The sequence below is a fragment of the Trichoplusia ni genome, chromosome 3 (genome assembly GCF_003590095.1).
Source record: "Trichoplusia ni isolate ovarian cell line Hi5 chromosome 3, tn1, whole genome shotgun sequence".
Lineage (NCBI taxonomy): Eukaryota > Metazoa > Arthropoda > Insecta > Lepidoptera > Noctuidae > Trichoplusia > Trichoplusia ni.
Genome location: NC_039480.1, coordinates 8,053,359 through 8,061,177, shown reverse-complemented (window position 1 = coordinate 8,061,177; position 7,819 = coordinate 8,053,359).

Sequence of the window (7,819 nt, the reverse complement as noted above, 5' to 3'; positions counted from 1 at the left end):
GATGCAAAAAAGTTAACGAGTTCTGTGACATATGCACGTACAGTATAATTATATAAATGAAGATGCCTCATAGTTCAGTCTCGTATTACATCCACAATACAAACGAAACTACGTTGTGAATAGAACAACATTATATTATAACACGTCAGTAACTTTAGACTAGACTTTACTGTTTAGACTTAGAAACTACAACGTCATACAAAGTTCCCTAACTTATCCACTTGCTTCGGATTTCACAAACGAACGTTGGCTTTAAATTATACATTATAAAGAATATTAACGAAATATTAATTCGTAACCAACGTCACATATTTCATAGTAAATTTGCTAATCGTTGTATTCGGTTTATTCGTAGCAAACGCTACGTCGTAGTAAACATAGTAGCCGACTAGCCATTCGTTGTAGCAAACTTTCTAATGTTAGCTAATGAGATCTTCGTAGCATAAAGGACATTAGGAGCAAGCACATGAATAAAACACAAAATATTTAAATCATATTGGAGCTTCGTAGCAAATACGTAGCATTTGCAGCAATAAACCACATGTTATTAGCCTTGTTACCTGCAGAGAATCATGTAGCCATCGTAGTTATTACAAAAGCACTCAAAGCCCCTTGAATAAACAATAGGTTATGCACGCTTAGTGCACTCCCAACGGTAAAAATAATGTATGCGAATCAATACCAAACATATCTCGCATTTGAACTAAATCCAAACTGTCTGAATGTACTGGCTGAGTAAGTTGGCTGTGAACTTTGTAGTGTTACAAATTAAACACGTATTTGAGGACGGTATTACACATCATGAGCAATTACAGCGTATTTTGTGCATTTATTGCTGTATTTATTTATTTTCTTGTTAGTTTGGGATGCAAGTCTGTGTACAACCTTTTTAATTACTTTTTTATATTGGTTCACGATTACATTCGTTTGCTCAGTTTTGACTTCTGTTTCATTCGTACTAACTTGATATTTTTTCCTCTTGAGAGGAATTAGACAAAGAAAAGCAATTTAATTAAAATAATACTGTATATATACAAAAACAATGAAATTTCCCATTTAACATGCGCACTCTAAAAATACTTAGCATTATGAATGTTTTTATTCGACTCGGATATCTAGGGCGAGAGCTAACCGCATATCGCTGTTCTATCGGCTTTAGCACTCGCAGCTTTTACAGTTATTAGGTCCCCAGGCTAGCAATAAAAGGTTTAGGGCTCGTATCAAACACGTACGCGGCAGTAAAAACAGAAGAAAACTGGTATAAAACACTTTGATAATATTTGTGGTGTTGGAAAACAAACATTTCTGTGAAACCCTTTTTGTAATATTTTTCCTGTAAATGTCACTATGCGGCAAAAGTGGTTTTAGCCGACTGCGTGACAGAAAGGATTGTTCTGTTTACAAGTATTTTACCGAAAAAGACTCTTCTCTCAAAACTCATCAACATAATAAAGAAAAAAGTATAATCGAAATTTCGTGTAATCTATGTATCTCACGAAATTACGCTCAAGGTAGCTAGTTTGGTAGCGGCCATAGTTAATAGCTTCCAAACCTATTCCCACGATCAAACAGAATCCAAAATAAACACTGATCAAGAGAACAACGTCATTAACAAAGCTAAACTATTTACTTTTACTTAAAGACGGTAAACGTCGTCAGCGTTCTAGTTATTCCAATAGTCTGAGATCAAACAAAAGGTACTCTCAAACAATTATAAAGTACAATGTCCGGCTCATAATTTTACGTAGACAGAGACAAATTCATTAAGGCTGGTTGCACAGTTGTCATGGAAACCCATTCTCAGCCTAACATGAGAGACATTTGCAGTTAGCGCAGTGAGCGCTGAGTCCAGCAACCTTTTAAAGAGTTATTTTAGTTGTAGAACAGTTGTAGCGCTTTAAAGCGGCGAGTCTTTTCCACAACGGAAATAATAAAAGAGAGGTTACAGTAGTTCCTCTAACAGATGTTAGTCAAACACATAAGTGAGTGACGTCCGGATTAGTCCACATCTCTGTGCAACGTTGGTCTAACTCCTCCCACTCCGGGACCCGGGTGTAGATTTCCCGGTTATCCGGACAGTTTTGTAACCAGCCTAATCTAAGGTCTGAATCGCTAAGAATAACATTTATTTCATCGTAACAAATAAAAATGGATCCGCTATTTTAAACGACCACTCAAGTTAATTGACTGTTATGACGTTTAAGACGACGCTAGGGGTTTTGATGGAGGGAGATAAAATTTTAGGGTATTTAGGTGAGAAAACTTTACAGTGGACTGATCGTTTGTTTCTTATTCGTAATTATTAGTAGTAAAATGAATACAATTTCAAACCATATTTTGATAGTAACCGTGAGAATGATTCATTATTAAATGATTGTTATTAAGTGATTGTCATTATTAACTGTTCAAAGTTCGACTCGCGCTCCCGCCGCGTCTGCTCATGATTAAGGACTCCGGTTGGGTCCGAAACTAGTCGGGCTACCCCGATAAATACGTGTGAGTAAACCGTTACATGATTTAATATTAATAATTTCAAACCAGTGATTCATTTCTCACTTTGTTAAAGACTGGGGTTTTTGCAAAACATTTAATTAAAACAAGAAGCAGAACATTTACAATGAACTTAACCACAGTTTTATGTATTACAATTTATGTTAATTAAAAATAAAGAACGGACATTAAAATGCTCGGACTAACAAGTTTAAAAAATGAAGCATTTTAGAACATTCCAACAAGTATTTAAATGACGGACAAAACATACTTTCAACCCCTTTGAGACAAAGATATAATATGCAAAAAAAGACTAGATATCATTTTGCCTCATTTAAAGACATGTAAGAGATTAATTCTCATCAATTTTTTGAGTCAGAATTCCCTTGTATGTAATTACAATGTTGATTTAAATTCTTTGTTTATTTTACATTTGACGCAGCCTATTAGCGGGTTCGTTTTCCACATTTGACAAAATTAAATTAAGTTCGGCCGGCCGTGCGACATCCGATCAAAATTAACATTATTCGGTTAAATAAAACACAACTTCAATAACTATTATTGGTTAAACCATCCAATGTTGGTTGATGATGAGTGTTTATTATACCAATCGCGTTGACTAAATCCTGTTTTTTTATTGCGGTGGAAATTTTGTTACACTGCTTATTTCATAAGTGAAATTTTTCAGGGGCAGAAAAGTTGTTGATGTTTTTTAATAATTTCTCCAATTTCTTGCTCAACTTTGCACGGAAATTGTTGGGCAGTTTATTTGCTATAAAATTGAAATAATAATTTCGATAAAATTTAGTAACGACATAGCTTAAAAAAAAACACTTCGGCCGTCTAAACGTCCACGAAAGCGAAGCTACAGGCAAAAGCTAGCCAGTAAATATCGAGATATCACAAATAAGTCCCCTGTTGTAACATGGTTCATTATATAAGCATACACTGCCTTTTCATTTACCGGTACCGCTAAATGAAAAGGCAGAGTAATTTCAACACGTCCCTCTCGCAGACGCGTGACTGAAAAGCAAACGACGCGCTTAGCTTGTGCGTAAGTACATTCAAGATTCTTAGTCCTGGCACAACTCCATCGACAGGAAACTGATATTTTAAGCCTTTTAATTGAAAACGGCTCTCACTTTGAGTAAAATAGAACTTAGCTCCCGTAATTATGTGGTGTGCAATAAAGAATGTTCTATTTAATTTTGAATAGAGGAATCGATGATCTTTCGACTAAGGTTATCAAACATTGTGAGCAAATCCACTGCGCCTTTTAATTCGATGTCATTTAACACGAGGATTAAATTCGATAGTGTGAGAGAAGATTCTTAATAAGAGTATCGTCACCAGTCTTCTGCTTTTAAAATACACTTTTATTGTTTTCAACCAAATTAGAAGAATGAATCCTCGTGATAAAACGCGCTATAAATTAATTATGGACAGTATTTATATTCCCTTCCATATCCGAACGACATTCAAATTGAAATATTTATAACAGCCTCCAAATAACTCAAATTTATCACTATTATTCTGAAATGGCTCCAATTTCTAAAGCGATTTCCTTCGTTAATTCTGTAATCTGAATCGCTTTTCTAAATTGTGGGGATTAACGGACTTATATTATGACAGGCAATATTATGGTATCGTAGAAACTTGGATAAATACAGTCAGTATCTAAATACTGTCCGGTACAAAGCACTAGTATTTCAATTGGTGCTTATATTTTTTGGTCAAACCCCTACAAAGTCACAGAACAACCAAGAACTAAAATATAGGTAAGTACCTACTTTATTTGTATAGTAACTTTCGTGAGGATCCATTTTTTAACCATCTTGTAACTGATTACGATTTTGATAAACTGTATGAAATATAAGTAAAAAACTTGTTTCTCTGTATTCTTTGTTTATTTGAATCTGTGTAGGTTACAGTTGTTCTAAAAAGGGGTTTGAAATAACCGATTTCTGCTACTGACCATAGATACGCTTGCGTAGTTAAATGTGAACTTAAATTTCTTCGCACCAGGTTTACACCCATGCCATCCATCACCAGGCGAAGTATAATAGATCATTGTTAGACAATATTTTATGGTAGACGTACGCCGCGAAATATCAAAACAAATTGGCTTCAAAGCCTTCGGGATGCGGGATAGACAATAAAATATTACGACGTATAAATAACAAGAAGATATGCAGAACAATCATCAGGATAACCGCAAAATGACAGTAAATAAAATTATACTAACTTCACAAAATCGATTTCGTTTTATTGCATAGACGCCTGATGGCCAAATTTGCTATCCATATGCTTTTATCTTTTAGAAATAGCTAAATTTGGAAACTGGGCTTAATAAAATTAGGTACATTAATAAATACAGATATAAATATAAAGATGTCCTTCATAACTTGGAACATAAATAAATTGGTATTATTATGATAAAATGCAAACAAAATAATGATCAAATAAGCTTTGTAAGTAAATTGCATAACATCCGTTTGTTAACAAATTATATATACCAACGTTTTTCTGTTTCAAACAATTCAATTTTTAATCCAATGTTAACAAAAAACCTTTCTACCTTCTTATTAATCGTCGCTACAGTGTAAAATAACGTGGTTTAATAACCAATTTGGTGACGCAAAATGGCGATGCTTTTCCCTAATGGCTATCATAATGGCGACTTACAGCGCTTCAAATAACCATTTGCTATGATATTTAACTACGTTTCGTCATCTATTTTCCGAAGGGAACTATACCTACCTATCGTTTATATCAATATCGTGTAATAAAAGCCGGAAACAGCAATAAACTTCGTAACGGGTTTGTTATAGGCATTTCGGGCCTTATTACATGAGAGCCTACCAACATATCTATAAGTACAGTACGGCCGACGTAACTTGGCGCTTCGGAAAAGAGATAGAGGTTTGTTAGAGCGAGATAAACGATATAAGCTAATCGAGTGAAACAGTATCAGCGATATTTTGTAGCTCTTTCCCGACGTTCCAAGTGACACTGGCCGCACTGTAAGACCGTTGCAATTGAAGAAACGAGATGGCGCGCAAGACTATGTAGAGCGGCATCTCACTTTTACAAATAGCAATGTTTTATGTTATAACGTAAATACGCCAACTTTTTGGAGGTTCTGCAACTAAAGGCATTGGGTAAAAGGGGTAGAAGGGTAACAAGACTTTGTTATTATGTCCTAATAATACTTTTTTTAATATAAGCCGTCTGTTACAATTACTGATTAGTAAATACAATTACTTCTATGGAGCTAGAGAGAATACAGGTTGGAGATATTTGTGCTCTATGTTAGAGACATTTTGGACAAATTTGGCAAAAATAGACAAGATTATGTTTTTGGCGAAGGTGGGCTTCCAACCACACCAATACTAAAAATAAAGTTTCATTTTACGTGAACGTATTTCGTTTAATTTTAGAATAATTTGAGAAGTTAGTAAACCGACTTCAGGCGTACACTGAAAAAACACAAACTCTATCAAGACTTAACAACTAAAACAATGTCTGATCTCGAACACCAAGTTTTAAACAACAATATAAACATATTACAATATAATATGTAATAATACGTAAGGCAATTCCAAGTAATATTATAACAATGGGAAGAAGTTAAATGGTTGTTCAGTAGAAAATGGCGTCGGTGAATATTACAGGAGCAGTGTAATAGCTTTGATGAAATAGATTAAGTAAAAAAGAGAGAGATCGCCCTATTAGTTTCGGACAAAACAGGAGTCCTTAATCACGAGCTGATGCACCGTCAGGGTCGCTACTCGATCTAAATCCTGAGTAAGACAGTATTAAATAAATAAAAATAATGATGAATTACAAAAAAAAACAATAAACATGATATAATTTTTCCGATGTCTAGTCAGAATGCCAGTCGCAATAGGGAATGAGTTGATATTTTTGACGTTATTGTCCTAAACCGCTGAGATGTGATATGAACAGATTGGACAGAGTATTTACAGGATGTGAGGCCGATCCCAGCTAGCCAGCGGGTACACGTACACATATAAAAATAAAGCGATTTTGTGGCAGCTAAACGTTGCCTTTGATACCGCTACGAGTTCAAAGTCTTTACAATTATTGTAGCGTTTTTATTTCGGCATCTTCTATTTCCGTACATATTTTCGGTCTCCTCAAAGAGAAGTGGCACACATCGAGGCATGCTAGAGTAACTGGCTTAAACGACCGGATATCTTCTCACTTCCCTTTCTCCAAACGAGAGCATAATGAGTGAGATCAGGAGGCATACGTAATACGAGGAGCGTATGTCTTAAAGTTATATTAAATATGTTATATGTAAAAGAGGGATAAATATCTACGCCGTGTATTGCGCTATCATGCTTATACAATAATAATAATAGGCGGTTGAAAATTTGACCATTGTTATTTTTTGTATCTACATCACAACCGGCACAACCTGTGTATTTCAATAAAAAATGGTTGCATTTTAGAAAATAATATGGAAAAGAGAGCATCATATGTAATTTGGGATAAGACAGAAAAATCTTTTGTTTCGAAATAACCATTCATTGGTGTCCCTTAAAGACGGTGCACAGTGTAATACTCCATAGTAAAATGAGTGGAGGAATACGGAGAAGTGTTTTCTTTTCGTCTCAAGGGCTCTCTATTCAGACAACGATAAAATATAGATAAGGTTTTTATACTGACACAAGTTTTCTTTCGGTAAACTTTCCCGTTGTCCCTTCGAGACATGATTGAACGAATGAAAATATTTTTTCTGTAATTCTCTCGGAATATTTCCGAGAATGGTGCTTAACTACGAAAGTATTTACATTTATGTAACGAATTCTGTGCCTAAATAAATAAAGAACGTAAAGTATTTTTTGAATTGTATCCTTAGATTTGTAACTTTAGTTTTTTAATCATGTGAAACCATGTCACACACGCAATAATACCTTTATTTTAGCATAAGGTGACTTATATTTATTTTTTTCGGTGCGAACCAATCCTTTTCTCCAACCAATCCGTTTCCGCGTGGTGACTTCATTTCTACTGAAGTACAAAGTAAATATTATTACGAATATTTGCCTAAAACAGCCGTAAGTACGGGATATAAAGTACACAGTGGGTTGCGACGTCCCGTGTCGTCACCGACCGTGACCCAGTCGCACGACCCCTAACAAGGAACGGTTTACGCACGTGCAGGTTGCTTTTATGCGAGATACATGATCGAATGCGAGATGAATGACACGTACACATTATACGTTTCGCCATAAAAAAAATAGTTTTTTTTTAGATAAATTTCTTTCACACAGTATTTTAGTTGGAAGAAAACATGTTA